Genomic DNA, 16,509 nt, shown 5'->3' with positions numbered 1-16,509 from the left:
TCCTAGTCCCTGATAAGACAGACTTTAAACCAACAAAGAACAAAAGAGACAAAGAAGGCCATTATATAATGGTAAAGGGATCAATTCAAAAAGAAGAGCTAACTATCCTAAATATATATGCACCCAGTACAGGAGCACCCAAATTCATAAAGCCAGTCCTTAGAGACCTACAAAGAGACTTAGACTCCCACACAATAATGGGAGACTTTAACACCCCACTGTCAATATTAGACAGATCAACAAGAGAGAAGGCTAACAAGGATATCCAGGACTTGAACTCAGGTCTGCACCAAGAAGACCTAATAGACATCTACAGAACTCTCCACCCCAAATCAACAGAATGCACATTCTTCTTATCACCACATCGCACTTATTCCACAATTGACCACATAATTGGAAGTAAAGCCCTCCTTGCAAATGTAGAAGAACAGAAATCACAACAAACTGTCTCTCAGACCACAGTGCAAACAAATTAGAACTCAGGATTAAGAAACTCACTCAAAACTGGAAAACTACATGGAAACTGAACAACCTGTTCCTGAATTACTGGGTAAATAACGAAATGAAGGTAGAAATAAAGATGTTCTTTGAAACCAATAAGAACAAAGACACAATGTACCAGAATCTCTGGGATACATTTAAAGCAGTGTGTAGAGGGAAGTTTATAGCACTAAATGCCCACAACAGAAAGCAGGAAAGATCTAAATTCAATACCTTATCATCACAATGGAAAGAACTAGAGGAGCAAGAGCAAACAAATTCAAAAGCTAACAGAAGGCAAGAAATAACTAAGATCAGAGCACAACTGAAGGAGATAGAGACACAAAAACCCTTCAAAAAAATCAGTGAATTCAGGAGCTGGTTTTTTGAAAAGAACAACCTAATAGATAGACCGCTAGCAAGACTAATAAGAAATGAGAGAAGAATCAAATAGCCACAATAAAAAATGATTTGCATTCCTCTGATGACCAGTAATGATGAGCATTTTTTCATGTGTCTGTTGGCTACATAAATGTCTTCTTTTGAGAAGTGTCTGTTCGTGTCCTTTGCCCACTTTTTGATGGGGTTGTTTGTTTTTTTCTTGTACATTTGTTTAAGTTCTTTGTAGATTCTGGATATTAGCCCTTTGTCAGATGGGTAGATTGCAAAAATTTTCTCCCATTCTGTAGGTTGCCTGTTCACTCTGATGGCAGTTTCTTTTGCTGTGCAGAAGCTCTTTAGTTTAAAATCCCATAGAAATACAAACTACCTTCAGAGAATACTATAAACAGCTCTATGCAAATAAACTAGACAATCTAGAAGAAATGAATAAGTTCCTGGACACATACACCTTACCAAGACTAAACCAGGAAGAAATAGAATCTCTGAATAGACCAATAACTGGTTCTGAAATTGAGGCAATAATTAATAGCCTACCAATAAAAAAATAGTCCAGGGCCAGACGGATTCACAGCCGAATTCTACCAGAGGTACAAAAAGGAGCTGGTACAATTCCTTCTGAAACTAATCCTAACAATAGAAAAAGAGGAAATCCTCCCTAACTCATTTTATGAGGCCAGCATCATCCTGATACCAAAGCCTGGCAGAGACACAACAAAGAGAAATTTAGACTAATACACCTGATGAACATTGATGCAAAAATCCTCAATAAAATACTGGCAAACTGAATCCAGCAGCACATCAAAAAGCTTATCCACCACCATCAAGTAAGCTTCATCCTTGGGATGCAAGGCTGGTTCAACATACACAAATCAATAAATATAATCCATCACATAAACAGAACCAGCGATAAAAACCACATGATTATCTCAATAGATGCAGAAAAGGCTTTTGACAAAATTCAACAGCACTTTATGCTAAAAACTCTCAGTAAACTAGGTATTGATGGAATGTATCTCAAAATAATAAGAGCTATCTATGACAAACCCACAGCCAATATCATATGGAATGGGCAACAAATGGAAGCATTCCCTTTGAAAACCAGCACAAGACAAGGATGCCCTCTCTCACCACTCCTATTCAACATAGTGTTGAAAGTTCTGGCCAGAGCAATCAGGCAGGAGAAAGAAATAAAGGGTATTCAATTAGGAAAAGAGGAAGTCAAATTGCCCCTGTTTGCAGATGACATGATTGTATATTTTAAAAACCCCCATTGTCTCAGCCCAAAATCTCCTTAAGCTGATAAGCAACTTCAGCAAAGTCTCAGGATACAAAATCAATGTGCAGAAATCACAAGCATTCCTGTACGCCAAAAGCAGACAAACAGAGAGCCAAATCATGAGGGAACTCCCATTCACAATTGCTTCAAAGAGAATAAAATACCTAGGAATCCAACTTACAAGGGATGTGAAGGACCTCTTCAAGGAGAACTACAAACCACTGCTCAATGAAATAAAAGAAGTCACAAACAAATGGAAGAACATTCCATGCTCATGGATAGGAAGAATCAGTATCGTGAAAACGGCCTTACTGCCCAAGGTAATTTATAGATTCAATGCCATCCCCATCAAGCTACCAAAGACTTTCTTCACAGAATTGCAAAAAACTACTTTAAAGTTCATATGGAACCAAAAAAGAGCCTGCAGTGCCAAGATAATCCTAAGCAAAAAGAACAAAGCATGAGGCATCATGCTACCTGACTTCAAACTATACCACAAGGCCACAGTAACCAAAACAGCATGGTACTGGTACCAAAACAGATATATAGACCAATGGAACAGAACACTGGCCTTAGAAATAACACCACACATCTACAACCATCTGATCTTTGACAAACCTGACAAAAACAAGCAATGGGGAAAGGATTCCCTATTAATAAATGGTGCTGGGAAAACTGGCTAGCCATATATAGAAAGCTGAAACTGGATCCCTTCCTTACACCTTATTCAAAAATTAACTCAAAATGGATTAAAGACTTAAATGTAAGACCTAAAACCATAAAAACTGTAGAAGAAAACCTAGGCAATACCGTTCAGGATATAGGCATGGGCAATAACTTCATGACTAAAACACGAAAAGCAATGTCAACAAAAGTCAAAATAGACAAATGGGGTCTCATTAAACTAAAGAGCTTCTGCACAGCAAAAGAAACTGTGATCAGAGTGAACATGCAACCTACAGAATGGGAGAAAATTTTTGCAATCTACCCATCTGACAAAGAGCTAATATCCAGAATCTACAAATAACTTAAACAAATGTACAAGAAAAAAACAAACAACCCCATCAAAAAGTGGGCAAAGGATATGAACAGACACTTCTCAAAAGAAGACATTTATGTAGCCAACAGACACATGAAAAAATGCTCATCATCCCTGGTCATCAGAGAAATGCAAATCAAAACCACAATGAGATACCATCTCACACCAGTTAGAATGGTGATCATTTAAAAGTCAGGAAACAACAGATGCTGGAGAGGATATGGAGAAATAGGAATGCTTTTACACTGTTGGTGGGAGTGTAAATTAGTTCAGCCATTGTAGAAGACAGTGTGGCGATTCCATGGAATACTATGCAGCCATAAAAAGGGTGAGTTCACGTCCTTTGGAGGGACATGGATGAAGCTGGAAACCATCATTCTCAGCAAACTATCACAAGGACAGAAAACCAAACACCTCATGTTCTCACTCATAGGTTGGAGTTGAACAATGAGAACACATGGACACAGGGCAGGGAACATCACACACCGGGGCCTGTCAGGGCTTGGGAGGCTGGGGGAGGGATAGCATTAGGAGAAATACCTAATGTAAATGACAAGTTGATGGGTGCAGCACACCAACATGGCACATGTATACCTGTGTAACAAACCTGCACATTGTGCACATGTACCCTAGAATTTAAAGTGTAATAGAAAATAAAAAGGAAGAAAGAGAAACACAACAAAACAAAAAAAAACTTATAACCATTGCTTTCTTCTAATTTACATTTGTAAAGGTTTCTGATTGATTTTATTTTGGATCCCTTGTGTACAGCATAGAGTTGAATTTTGCTTTATGATTTAATGCAAATTTATTTTATTTTACTTTCAATTTTTATTTTTTTAAATAAAAAACAGAGATGGGGTCTCACTGTGTTGCCCAGGCTGGTCATGAACTCCTGGGCTCAAACAATCCTCCTGCCTAAGCCTCCCAAAGTGCTAGGATTACAGGTGTGGGTCACCAAGCCTGGCTGAAATTTATTTTATTTTAATACATTAGTTTAGCACATTTATATTTATCAAATTGTAAAACTTGGTGTTAATTATTAATATATATAACTTTATATGATGCCTTCTATTATTTCACAGATCCTTTAAAAATTCTGATGTTCTGGTATGTATTTGGTTTTATTTTTTCTGAAAATCTGGAAAGGTTATATTTTTATTTTGTGATTGTCTTTATAATATATATACTTAATCTTCCTCTCTTAGGCATTATCTATCAATCCCCTAATATGAATAAACGATGAAATTAGAATATTTTCTCATCTTCTCCCAATCCTGCTCTTGATGACCTCTCTTTTTGCCATAGTTTTCCCATTTATTTCTTGGTTGAAGTTCATCTTCTAGTAGTTTATTCAAGGAAAGCTCATGGAAACAATATTTCTTGAGATCTTGCCATGTTTAGAAATGTCTCACTGTGCCTTTTTATATAAACAGACAAAGATAAACACAACAGAATATGTCGAGAATTGACTCAGAAGTATGCCATGTGATGCTACCTTGAAGTCAGAATAACCTGCATTATAGCTGAAATAAACTTTAAATTACTATTCCTTTTTACCTTCCTCCCTTTCTCTCTCTCTCTCTCTCTCTCTCTTTCTCTACTCACTGCAGCCTCCGCCTCTCGGGTTCAAGTGATTCTCCTGCCTCAGCCACCCAAGTAGCTGGGATTACAGGCGTGTGCCACCACACCCAACTAATTTTTGTATTTTTGTATTTATTTTTTATTTTTATTTTTTTGTAGAGACAGGGTTTCACCATCTTGCCCAGGCTGGTCTCGAACTCCTGAGCTCAAGCGATCTGCCTGCCTTGGCCCCCCAAAGTGCTGGGATTCTAGGTGTGAGCCACCACGCCCGGCCCCTTTTTTAGTTTCTTATCCAGCTGCTCCCATATCAGACCTCATCTTTTTAAATTTTATTTTTTGTTTACCTCCCTCCATTCATTCACATGCTCATTTGAGAAGACTTAAGTTCTCCCAGCTTTGGACAATGACTGCTTTTAAAAACTGTAAGGTTTCAAGAGAACAGTTGCCCAAGACTCAGAATTGTTTTACAAATGGAGCATGTGTATTATATGGCCAGTGTCTTCATTCTAACTTGGTTATAAGACTGAAACCATTCTTCACTGCTCTAACATGCTGAATAAATCAACTGAGGGGGAGGGGGTGCTTATCTCTGTCTGTTTATATATGTTATGTGAGTTGTCATGAGGCTGTGTGACTTATCTAAGTGGAATATTGAATAGCTACTGAAATGGATTTGTTAAGTCATTTATATTATTAGTGAGCATTTAAATGCAACAGATATCATTTCAGGTGACTTCACATGAATGAATACAAGTCAGTGCTATTCGATTATTTTTTGCTTGAAAAAAATAGACTTCGTACATCAGAGTGAACTCCTCACCTTAGAGAAGCATAATTTTCCAGCTTTTGCCCTGAGGTCTTCAGCCACAGGCCTTCTTATTACCTTTCTTCCTGCACCCTTGCATTTCCTACAGTGTGATCTATGTGAACCCCTGGGTTGGGTCACTCGCTAGGCTCTAGTCGCTGTTGTTGTTTTTGTTGTTTTGTGCCACTCTTTCCTTGTTCACTGTGATTCTGCCACACTGCTGACTTTTCATGATGGTCTCACCCTCTTGGACTCCACGTTTGTGGTTCCTTCTGCCTGGAACATACAATCTCCCTCCCTAGCCTCACTGCTGTCACAACTCAAGTCTCTCAAGTACAGCTTTATCTATCACTCCCTCAGGGCAAACTTCCCTTGCTTTCAAGCTAGACTAGGTTCCTCTGCTACACACTTTCATGGTTTTCTTTTCTTTTCCTTCATAGCCCTTACCATAATTGTGTTTGAGTCATTACTTCTATGATTATCTGCTTAATGGCTTCTCCTCCCCTAAGTGGGGATTGTGTCTGTCAGATTCATTGTATCCCCAGCACCTTGTACCAGCATGTCATAGACACTTATTACATAGTTACTGAATAAATGGATGAATGATCCTGTTCCAATATGGCTCCCAATCCCATCTTTTCACCAAAACTCCTTTTGCGTGATTACCAATTACCTCCTTGTTGCTGAATCCACTAGATATTCTTTGGTTTCCATCTTGACTTCTTATCAGTATTAAACACTTGAGCACTTTTTTCTTAAAACACTGCTTTTTGTGCCTTCACTTATTCTCAGGATCCTTTGCTGTTTCCTCTTCATTTTTCCTAGTTCCTTGATGTTTGATGCTCAGAGCTTGGACCTGAGCTATGTCCTTTTTCAAATTGTGTGTTCAGTCCCTAGATTATCTTATTCTCACTTACCACTTTCAATACAGTCTATATACCAATGACTTCCAAATTTCATCTAGACCTTCAAGCCTAGACTTTCCCAGTCTCCTACATAGCACGCGCCCTATATTGCTTGGTCATTTCACCTCGATGTCTGCTATAAGCATTTGCTATAGTTTAGATGTTTGTCCCCCAACACCTCATGTTGAAATTTGATTCCAATGTTGAAGGTAGGACCTAATGGGAGGAGTTTGTGCCATGGGCATAGACGACACATGAATAGATTAATGCCCTCCCTCTGTGGTTGGGGAATTGAGAGTGAGTGAGTGAATTGTTGCTCTGCTAGTTCCCACCAAAGCTGTTTGTTAAAAAGAGCCTGGCACCCCCCTACGCTCTCTTGCTTCCTCTCTCGCCATGTACTCTCTGCACACCTTGGCTCCTCTTTACCTTCACAATGGGTGGAAGCAGCCTGAAGCCCTCACCAGAAGCAGATGCTGGTGCCATCCTTATCATACAGCCTGTAGAACTGTGAGCCACATAAACCTCTTCTTTATAAATTACTCAGCCTCAGGTATTCTTTTATAGCAACACAAAACAGATGAAGACAGAAAATTAATACTGAGGAGAGGGTGTTGCTATAAAGATACTTGAAAACATGGAAATGGCTTTGTACTAGTTAATGGGCAGAGGTTGGAAGAGTTTGGAGGGCTCAGAAGAAGAAAAAAGACTAGGAAAAGTTAGGAACTTCTTACATTGTGGTTAAATGGTCGTGACCAAAATGTTTATAGACATATAGACAGTAAAGGCCATGCTGACAAAGTCTCAGATGGAAATGAGGAACTTATTGGGAACTGGAGCAAATGTCACCCATATTATGCTGTAGCAAAGAACTTGGCTGCATTGTGTTCATGGCCTAGGGGTTTGTGGAAGGCCAAACTTAAGAGTGATGACCTAGAGTATCCGGTGGAAGAAATGTCTAAACAGCAACGCATTCAAGAAGTGGCATGGCTACTTTTTTTTTTTTTGAGATGGAGTCTTGCTCTGTTGCCCAGGCTGGAGTGCAGTGGTGCGATCTCCGCTCATTGCAAGCTCCGCTGCCTCCTGGGTTCATGCCATTCTCCTGCCTCAGCCTCCCGAGTAGCTGGGACTACAGGCGCCCGCCACCATGCCCAGCTAATTTTTTTGTATTTTAGTAGAGACGGGGTTTCATTGTGTTAGCCAGGATGGTCCTGATCTCCTGACCTCGTGATCCGCCCACCTCAGCCTCCGAAAGTGCTGGGATTACAGGCATGAGCACCGTGCCCAGCCTGCTACTTTTAACAGCTTACGATCAGATACAGCAGCAAAATAATGATCTAAAGGTTGAATTTCTAATTAAAAAAGAAACAGAGCAAAACAATTTGGAGCATTTATAACTGGTCATGTGGTAGAGAAGGAAAGAATGTTTTCAAGTGAGGAATCCAAGGGTGATGTGGAGCAACCACTTGATAGAGAGACTACCATGGATAAAAGGGAAACGGTGCTAATAGAGCAATGGGGAAAAGACCTCAAAGACATTTCAGAAATCTTTGAGGTCATCCCTCCCATCACAGGCTCAGAGGCCTATGAGGACAGAATGGTTTCAGGGGACAGGCCTGGGGTGCTTTGCCCTGTGCCACCGCAGGATGTGGGGAGCATCCCAATTGCTCTAGCTCTAGCTCTAATTGCTCCAAACAGCCCCAGGCACCACTCAGGCTGCTGTTCCAGAGAACGTAAGCCTTAAGTTCTGGCAGCTTCTGCAGGGTGTTGTCTGCAGGCTCCTAGAATGCAAGAGTGGTAGAGGCTTGGCAGCTTCCACCTAGATTTCAGAGGATGTATTGGAAATCCTGAATGCCCAGGCAGAAGCCTGCCACAGGGGCAAGCCACTGCAGAGAAATTGTACTAGGGCAGTGCCTAGTAGCTGTGGAAGCAGGGCTGCTGGCCTCCACCCTAGCATTATGGAGTCACCAGCAGCATGCACCTCAGTCTGTGAAAGCCTCAGGCACTCCACTCCAACCGATAAGAGCAGCCATGTAGACAGTGCTCAGCAAAGCCACAGGGGTAGGGCTGTCTGAAGCACTGGGAGCCCATCCCTCAAGCCAGTGTTCCCAGAATGCAGGACATGGAGTCAAAGTTTATTGTGGAGCTTGAAGATTCAATGTCTGCCTGTCTGCCCTACTTGGTTTCAGACTTGCATGGTCCTGTTACCTTTCTTTTGGCCAATTTCTCCTTTGGGGAATGAAAATCTTTACCTAATGCCTGTACAACCATTGCATCTGGGAATTAAATAACTTGTTTTTGATTTTACAGGCTCATAGCTGGAAGGAATTTGCCCTGAGTCTCAGATGAGACTTTGGATTTTAGACTTTTAAGTTGATGTTGGAACAAGTTAACACTTTGGGCACTATTGGGGTAGAATGTATTTTGCATGTGAGAAGGACATGAGCTTGGGGGGAAAGGGGCAGAATATTATAGTTTGAATGTTTGTCTCCTCAATCCTCATGTTGAAATTTAATCTGAATGTTGGAAGTGGGGTCTAATGGGAAATGTTTGGTCAGGAAGGATGACCTCTCATGAACAGATTAATGCCCTCCCTTTGTGGGGTGGTGGGGGCAGGTAAAGTGAGTGAGTTCTCACTTTATTATGCTGGTTGTTAGTTCCATGAAAGCTGGTTGGTAAAAAGAGCCTAGCACCTCCCTGCTGTCTCTTGCTTCCTCTCTCACCGTGTGATGTCAGCACGTGCTCGCTCTCCTTCCCCCTTCCCTTCTGCCAATAGTGGAGGCAACCTGCATCCCCTCACCAAAAGCTGAGCAGATGCTGGCACCATGCTTATTGTGTAGCCTGCAGAACCATGAGCCATATAAACCTCTTTCCTTTATAAATCACCCAGCCTCAGATACTCCTTTATAGCAACACAAAATAGACAAAGACACCATCTCAAACTTGGCCTACCCAAAATTACACGTTTGACATTTTCCCCAAATCTGCTCCTCCCCAAATCTCAGCTGAGAGTATCTTCATCCTTCCAGTTAGTCATGCCAGAAATCTGAGAGTCAGCCTTTCTGCTATCTTCTCCTCAACTCCCATAAGCTAACGCCTTACAAAATTCCATGGATCCTACCTCCAAAATAAATCTTGGAACTGTCTACTTCACTCCACCTCCACTTCCACCATTTATCCAAGTCCAAATCACCATTCTTGGCTGGCATATAGCAGGAACCTCAACTGGTCTCCTTGCTTCCACTCTTCCTGTGCCACCAGCCCTGCTACCACTACCAAAGTGCCTCTCTCCTTGGATACTTCTAGACTAAAATTCCTGCTCTCTGACTCTCTTTTCCTAACTCTTCTTAGTGCTTTCTTCAGGTTTGTTAATAGAAAGTATGTTAATGGTTCCTCAGGGTGGCCTCTATTAATCTCTTTTATTGCATATGGATCTTACTAGTTTAATGTTCGTTGTCAACCTTATTTCCAAGTTCTTCAAGAAATTTTATGGTTTTTGGTTTTTTGGTTGCTTCTTTCTTTTGTTGTGAATAGCTGGTGTGAGTAACTGAATAGCTGATGAAGCAATGGAGAAAGCCATAGTCAGGATTTTATAACTGTTCTGACTTTTGGAACACCAAGGACCTATGGCACACTGATTTGTCTTGTTAGTACACTATGTAATCCAGACCTGCAATAATCCAGTATCTGTGATAAGTTAAGGGGAGACGAACCCATCACAGACACTGGGTTATTGCAGGTTATCCAGATCCAGTATCGGTGATACACCAAAATCTCCCCTAGATATGTGACCCCACAGTGTTAATTTTTAATTAATTATATTTTAAACTCCAAATAAGTTTTTTCCTTTTTCTTTTTTTTTCCCCCAGGGGAAAACACGAATACAGTTCCTCACTACCACACATTATGCAGTCGAGTTTCCCGCATTTGGGGAAATCACAGTGGGAAGCACACCTATGGAGTGCAATGGATGAGCCTCACCCTGGAAAAACCACCTTCATGATCATGGCATCTCCCCTGCCAGGTAAGAATCCAAATAAGTTTTGATATTAGAGATTTATCAACAACTTGTTAGTTGTATTCAGTGGGGAGAGTGTTTCAAAGTGCTGTGCTGTCTGGGAAAGTTAAGCAGAGGCCCATAGAAGCTATGCCCAGCAGGCCACCAGCAAAGGCAAAGGCAGCGTTTTACAGCTTATTCAGTAAAATGCCTGGAAAAGTCTGTTCCTCAGCACTATGAATGCTGGTCTTTGTTAGGAAATTATGCAGAAGTGTCACAATGCTATAATAACAACTTGATTTTTTTGTTTTTAAAATGTCAGTTTCTTAAGACTCCTTATCAAGTTCTCCTGCTCTGAAAAACAGGATCCTTATCAATTCATCATTTTACCTTTTCTATAAAGAGCCCTAGTCATAGAATATATTTCTAAATTTGCCTTCCCCTCCTCCAAATCTCTGCTACCAGGCAGCAACCTTCACGACAGCTTTAAAATGTTATTGCTCAGGAGAAAACAAATACAACTCCAGTGTGGCCATTATGTCATTATTCCAGTGGCTTTTGCTTTGGTTCTGTGTGTTTTGTTTTCATAATTTAAAGTCCAAGGAGTGTCTCCTTAAAGTGGCCCTCAGCTCTAAAGCCATTCCTGGGGTCTTCTCCTTCAGCTTCACCCATTGGAAGGACATGCTTAGAAGACTGTGAGGAAACCCCACAAAGCAAGGAGAGTTAAACTCGGTTTTAAATTCAGTGCATAAGTGAAGGCAAGTACCTCATCTCTCCAAGCAAGACCTTCTTAGCTGCTAAGTGCAGGAGCTACTGAAGGAATCAGTCATGCACAGCTAAGAGCTGTGGGAGGTATCTAAAAGCAAAGGACCTGACTGATTCTATAAGTAGCCCCTGCAAAAATCCATTCCACTGCCTTGTACATCTTGTAACGCTCCCCCACCCTGCACCTACATGTGTGTGCATGCACACACACATACACACACACACTTCCTTTTTTGTCATTAGTGGGGCTCCAGAGCTTGATGTGTCCTCATCATCAAATTTTTTGGGGGCTTTTATGCTGTAGAGAGCACTTTACCACATCCTGCTTAAGAAATGAGGCCTTGTCATCTGTGGGATCCAGTGCATTTGGGGAAGGGGTGATTACTGGTGAAAGTACAGGCTGTGCCCTATGTGTTGGGCGGGCCAGGGGGAGACAACTTCAAGGGCTGGGGCAAAGTCTACTGGATTAGGTAAGAGGATTAGCAGTGTGTCTGTGAAACCACCATTGCAAAATCATAACTGAGACAGTGAAAGAGATCTTACCTAAAATCTTGCTTCTAACCTCCAAGCTGTCCTTCTTCATTCCTGGGCATAGTCTGAACCAACTTCGGGGGGATCTTAGTTTTTAACTTATAGTTTAAAACAAAGATAACAGCCCGTCTCCAGAAGAAACCTCCTTCTTGCCTGGGGACTAGACTGCCTTTGTAGGACTAACGAATTAGCCACAAAAGTAGAAATTATCATTTAGGAGTCACGCAGCTGGAGACTACAGGATTCTGACCCACCCCAAATTGCTCCTGGGGATAACGTCACTATTGTAAAATGAAATGTTAATGCTTTAGATATTTTGCAGACCCCACACTTGATGGACCAGCTGGCACCACCCAGATTGATAAACTGGCTCATCTGATTTTGGGGCCCCTACCCAGGAACTAACTCAGCCCAAGAAGACAGCTTTGACCCTTTGTGATTTCACCTCCGACCCAACCAATCAGCACCCCTGACTCACTGGTTTTCCCCCACCCTCCAAATTATAGTTAAAAACGCCAGTCTCTGTATGCTTGAATGCCTGGGGAGACTGATTTGAGTAATAATAAAACTCCAGTCTCCCGCAAAGCTGGCTCTGCATGAATTACTCTTTCTTTATTGCAATTCCCCTGTCTTGATAAATTGGCTTTGTCTAGGCAGCAGGCAAGGTGAACTCATTGGGCAGTTACAAATTTGGGGCTTGCTGGGGATTGCCCTTGTGGCTGCCTGCCCATGGTTTGGTAGACTCCTTCCAGCAACAGATCCAGAGGCCAGCCCAAGTGGCCACCTAGTTCTCTTGGACTGGGGGCTGACTCTAGTACTGGCTTTACTGGTGGGGTGCTGCTCATCCATTGTGTATGAATTTAATTGCAATAGAAAAATAGTCCTGGGAGATATCCCATAACTGTAGCTCCATGGTGGAATGTTTGTCTGTAGCCCCATGGTAGGGTGTCTCTCTCCAGCTCCACCACTGGGTGTCTGCGACTGTAGCCCTATCACTGGGTGTCTGTCTGTAGCCCATCATAGAGTGTCTGTAGCTGTAGCCCCATTATGGGGTGTCTGATTTGGTGAGGATTCTAGGTGCTGCCAACAGCCCCTTCCTTCTCCTATTTTTCAAGCTCTCTGGAGGTGCTGCTGTCTCTTGGTTGGTGCCTGTCTGTAGCTCCATCATGGGGTGTCTGTCTTTAGCCCCATCATGAGATGTCTACTGGTGGGGTGTCTAATTGGATGGAGAATAGGAGACTTGTTTGGAGGAATACTCTTGGTTTGCGACTGGGTCTGGAATCTGTGTCTCAAAGGCCTTCTGTCTGTCTTGTCTTTGTTGTGTGTGTGTTTGCATATGTTGAGGGGATCTCTGAGGAAATTGCTCATGGATGTGCAGCAGGCCTAACTCAGAGAACTCTGCGTAAGTCAGGTTACATCTGGTGAGCCCTGAAGAAATCTCAACAGGCCTGACATGGGATCACTGCCCAGTCTTCATCTTGCCCAGAGACTACCCATTTAATTACTGGTTGGAGGTCATCCCTCTCCACTTGGAGTGCATCAAAGACTATAGGAACCAACATGAGAAAGTTTGAGCCTTGCCAGGTCAATATTGGGTGCTGAACGAGGTGACTAGTGTCTGTTTTGTTATGTGTATTTTGCTTCGGCTGGGATGGAAAATATTAATTCAGTTCCCCATGCAACCCGTCAGGCAGTATTTTGCAAAAGTGAGAAGCTTTTGCCTATGGTTCCACAAAACAGAAATGGATGATTTTCTTTTGTAACAGGGCTTGGCCCCCACAGCTATGGCACAGTAAGCAGGGTCATCAAAAGCTGCTCCATTTTCTGGAAGCTTCAGAGAAAGGGGACACAGAAACCTGGTATGCCAGCAAAAAGGATAGGAATTTCTTACCAGCCAAGTTTCTGGTCTCTCTCTCTCTCTCTCTCTCTCTCCCCCCCTCTCTCTCTCTCTCTCTGTGTGTGTGTGTGTATGATAAACATCACTCTCTCCTCTGCAAGGGTTTGATTAGTAGAGGAAAGGATTTCTGAGACTAGTCTTAGGTTGTAGCAAATCTGGTGTACTTTGTGCAAAGAATTTGTCTTTCTGTGTTGTTCTGTAATGGAGAGAAGGGAATCACAGAATAGAATGTGGGTTTAGGACTCCTGTAAGCCCACTTTTCAAGCCAGCCTGGCAGGCTGCTCAGTTACAAACTTTGCTGTGTGTCCCTGAAACCAATACCAGATGAAATTTATCTGTCTTGTTTTATGTCTTTAAGAGCCCAAACTTGTGACCATGTGGAGACACTTTCTCTTGGTCTCTGCCAACCAGAGGACAGGAATTTGCGGGTTCATATCATAGTTAACCCTAAAAGTTATCTTGAGCAGTTAAAAGCCTTTGCAAGCTCAAAATTGGCTGCTCTAGGCTTCTTCTAGGAAGAGCAATAGAAACTGCTCAATGCTGTAACTCAGTAGCTAAGGCCTTGTCTTTTGACAATGGCAGCCTGGGTTCAATTCTTAGGGAATGAGTCTTTTCTGGTTTATTTGTGTAACTTTTTGCCACTTATTGACTCTTTTTCCCCCGTGGACCACTTTTGATTTCTTGTCTTGAGTTTTCCTTTGAACTACCTTGGAAAGATTCTAGATCTTGTTAAAAAAAAAAAAAAAAGAAAAGAAACTGCTTACTATCTCTTTGAAACACTTTATGTATCCATTATAACCTTATTTAAAACATTAATTTCAAATGGGAAGTTACCTGAGGTAAATTTCAAAAGCAAGGAATATTGACTGTCTGTCCTGGCTAGAGTCTAATAATTAGATATTTAAAAAATAATTTTTTAAAGAGCTGTATGGTTAAAATCAACTTCATTAAAAGCAGATATCCAAACTGTACATATATTTAAAATACCTTTATGCGGTTTCTTTTTTCTCTTCTTGGATCTTATTTTTCTAAAGAAAAAAAGGCCTTTTTCTTCTTGTTTGACTGAATAGTTTTTCTCCACTTTTGTCTTCTCAACACTCTTGATGCCCACATGGGAGAACCTAAGATAAATTCTAACAGCCTGGGACTCTTAGGGAAAAACAGAGGAGGTGTCACAGACCCCATTCTGGGAAAAACCTCTGTTTTTCTCATGGAACCCTAGGAATTGAAAAAGAATAGATCCTTCTCAAAATCTAAGGCTGTGTTCTATTTTTACATTACATTACCTGACATTTTTTACTTTGGCAGGTATCAAAAATTACTTTGCATTATTTGAGAGCTTTTAGTCTTGGTGTGTAATAACCAGGTAGGAAATATACTTTAAGGAATGGCTAATGGCAGTTAAGAGGGATGCTTGGCTCTTGGATTTTTGGATTAGAGAAGCATGCTCTTGGCCACCTGGAAGATATGGAAACATCCCAACCCGCAACTGAGAGGAGACTCCCATGGAGGATGGGCTGATTTCAAAATGGGCTGATTGGCTTTGGGTTGCTTTGCAATGACATGCATGGTAGAAGCATTGCACTATTTTCTCCCATAGCATTTCCCTCTTTTGGGGGGCATCCAGGATGCAGTACATAAATGGCACCCTTAATTTTGGGGATATGTTTTTGTCTTCCAGGTATGCCTTCTTATTAGGCCCTAGAAATGCCATGCATTCCTGGTGCTGTTCCTCCAAGGGTGCCACCTTGAAGCCAGTAATCCAGTTAAGAAACTGGTAAGGGGTGGAGCCAAGATGGCCAAATAGGAACAGCTCTGGTCTACAGCTCCCAGCCTGAGCGACACAGAAGATGGGTGATTTCTGCATTTCTGTTTAAGGTACCGGTTTCATCTCACTAGGGAGTGCCAAACAGTGGGTGCAGGACAGTCAGTGAAGTGCACTGTGCGCGAGCCGAAGCAGGGCGAGGCATTGCCTCACTCGGGAAGCACAAGGGGTCAGGGAGTTCCCTTTCCTAGTCAAAGAAAGGGGTAACAGACGGCACCTGGAATATCGGGTCAGTCCCACCCTAATACTACACTTTTCCAACGGGCCTGGAAAACGGCACACTAGGAGATTGTGTCCCGCACCTGGCTTGGAGAGTCCTATGCCCACGGAGTCTCGCTGATTGCTAGCACAGCAGTCTGAGATCAAGCTGCAAGGTGGCAGCGAGGCTGGGGGAGGGGCGCCCACCATTGCCCAGGCTTGCTTAGGTAAACAAAGCAGCCAGGAAGCTCCAACTGGGTGGAACCCACCACAGCTCAAGGAGGCCTGCCTGCCGCTGTAGGCTCCACCTCTGGGGGCAGGGCACAGACAAACAAAAAGTCAGCAGGAACCTTCACAGACTTAAATGCCCCTGTCTGACTGACAGCTTTGAAGAGAGTAGTGGTTCTGCGAGCACGCAGCTGGAGATCTGAGAATGGACAGACTGCCTCCTAAAGTGGGTCCCTCACCCCTGAGCAGCCTAACTGGGAGGCACCCCCCCAGTAGGGACAGACTGACACCTCACTCGGCCGGGTACTCCTCTGAGACAAAACTTCCAGAGGAACTATCAGACAGCTCAATTTGTGGTCTCACAAAAATCCACTGTTCTGCAGCCACCACTGCTGACACCCAGCCAAACAGGGTCTGGAGTGGACCTCTGGTAAACTCCAACAGACCTGCAGCTGAGGGTCCTGTCTGGTAGAAGGAAAACTAACAAACAGAAAGGACATCCACACCAAAACCCATCTGTACATCACCATCATCAAAGACCAAAAGTAGATAAAACCACAAAGATGGGGAAAAAACAGAG

The 16,509-nt window shown here is 42.4% G+C and overlaps 1 non-coding gene across 1 annotated transcript; it reads right to left on the bottom strand.

Moving 5' to 3' along the window:
• Positions 1–10,354: 10,354 nt before the first annotated feature.
• LOC116482720 (U1 spliceosomal RNA) lies at positions 10,355–10,520 on the bottom strand. The gene has a single exon (XR_004251992.2). It is a non-coding gene; the product is annotated as a U1 spliceosomal RNA (small nuclear RNA).
• Positions 10,521–16,509: the final 5,989 nt, after the last annotated feature.

Source organism: Hylobates moloch, unplaced genomic scaffold (genome assembly GCF_009828535.3).
Source record: "Hylobates moloch isolate HMO894 unplaced genomic scaffold, HMol_V3 SCAFFOLD_14, whole genome shotgun sequence".
In the NCBI taxonomy this organism is placed as follows: domain Eukaryota; kingdom Metazoa; phylum Chordata; class Mammalia; order Primates; family Hylobatidae; genus Hylobates; species Hylobates moloch.
Note: the sequence above shows the minus strand (reverse complement) of the source record. Positions and strands in the feature narration are given on the sequence as shown.